A 2,120-nucleotide genomic window follows, 5' to 3' on the forward strand; every position below is an offset into this window, starting at 1 on the left:
TGTAGAGCCACCGTTTGTGTTGTTGAAAAAAAAGGTGTTTGGAATGAATAAGTCATTGGTTTGGTTTAGTACATAAAAATCTTGTTTTACAGCCTACTTTGGTGAGTAGCGAGTGAGGTATTAAAAGCTTTCGAATGGTCATCTAAGCTGCAACTATTGGCCTCCTCTCATCTGGAGCAAAGAAGAGTGAATAAAATCAAAGTCATCTGGAAACAATTAGTCTAAGGATAAGATGGACCACAAGGACCTCAGTTTTCATGACCCTGAGACCAGAACTAGATAGTGCCCAGCTACCAAAGCCAACCACTCAGAAAGAGATCAAAACTGGAGATCCTGGATAGAGTGGGAGGAAAAGTGTGAAACAAAATTCAAAACCACAAAAATGACCATAATTACTGATCAGATAGAGACTGGTGGAACCCCCAAGACTATGGCCTCAGGTTATCTTTTGGGCTTAGAAATGGACTCCCTTCCACGGATTGGCTCTCAGCCCAACAGTAGAAAGACTTACATGCAGAACACCTACCCCTGGGTGATGCACCCACTTACTCTAGGGAGATGGATCCCTTGCATCAATCAGCCATTAGACATGAAAAGGCCAGCATTCACATAGAAGGAAAGCTGGACAGACAAGAATGTATAGCTAAGAAGGATGCAGGGAGGGGGTACTCACAGGGAGGGGAGGAGAAGAGAATTTTTTATGGTTGGGGATGGTAATGAGGGCTGTGAAATCAAGTGTTCATGAACTGTTGAATGTAAATCAAATTTGTAAATTTACACCCAAAGCAGAATAAAAAATAGAATAAAGGGATTGTGTTCCAGATTAAAAAAAAAAATAAACAAAAGTGGAAGTTGAGAAATAGACCAAAATACGCATCTCCCCCCCGAAAAAAAAAAAAAAAACACCTCACTGCTGTCGAGTTGGTTCTGACTCATAGCAACCCCTCCTTGAGTTTCTGCGGCAGTATCTCTATAAAAGTAGACTTCCCAGTCTTCCTTCTGAGGAGTTGCTGGTGGGTTTGAACCACCAGCCTTCTGGTTAGCAGTCAAATGCCTGCCTTAGGCACTGTGCCACCAGAGTTCCCAAAATACACATAGGACTCTAGAACATGTTAAAGGTGATGTTTCAATTCCCTGGGGGGAAAAGATGGCTTCTGTCCATTGGAGAGAGTCTTACTTTTCTTCTAAAGCCTGGGCACAGATTACTGACAGTGTGATTGGAGAGGCGGGGGATGTGGAGTCCAAGGAATAGAGAAGGAACCTACTCCCATCCCTCTGTCCACCTGGGCAAGGAGCTTTGGGATTAGCCAGACTGGGACTAGGTTGAGGTGAGTAAGGTAATTACTCACATGCTTTAGTCTCACTCTCTTCACCTAGCCCTGCTGCATCATGATCTCACTTAAAATTTTGATGTTTTTTTCTTCATGGATTTTTTGCATTAATTTTAATTTGTTAAAATGCTGCATTAAAATATCATTTATTTTAATTGCTGTGTGTTTTTCTTTTTGGTACCCCTTAAACTCTGTGGCTGAGGTGCCTCCCTCCCCTCATCTTGGTCCTAGCTCTAGCCAGTTTGGGAAAAACCAGTGTTTCTCTTGCCAGCTGACACTGGCAGCATTGGAGAGGGGTTGAAATATCTATAAAATAATTGACACATAATAGGTGCTCAGTAAATAGGAGTTGTATATTTGTTGGCTGGATTTGTCTCAGAAAAGAGATTCTGAACTTGCTGACCTAATCACCTCTGTTTCCCTGGAGAAAGAAGAACCTGTCAATCCAATGTCATGTGAGACCCTGAAAGCATGACCTGCATAGGTGCTGGGAAATATCATGTATAAAGATAGATACAGACAAAAATTACGATAAGCCACTTGAGGACACAGTAGCTTAAAGGATAAGGAATAAGGTGAACCAGAATATATAGCTACCCTGGCACACAAAACTTAGGGATATAGTAGAAGGAAACTTTATTTAAAATTGGTAACTCTTAAATAGATGTAATTGTAACATTCAAACAGTGTTTCTGGAACTTGAAAATGTTCTAGAATTGAGGTTCTGGCAAGGTGGCGGACTAGGCAGAAAGACTGCACAGACCCTCTTCAACAAAGAAAAGGGAAACC

Source organism: Orycteropus afer, unplaced genomic scaffold (assembly GCF_000298275.1).
Source record: "Orycteropus afer afer isolate SDZICR_OR568_19922 unplaced genomic scaffold, OryAfe1.0 scaffold00134, whole genome shotgun sequence".
Lineage (NCBI taxonomy): Eukaryota > Metazoa > Chordata > Mammalia > Tubulidentata > Orycteropodidae > Orycteropus > Orycteropus afer.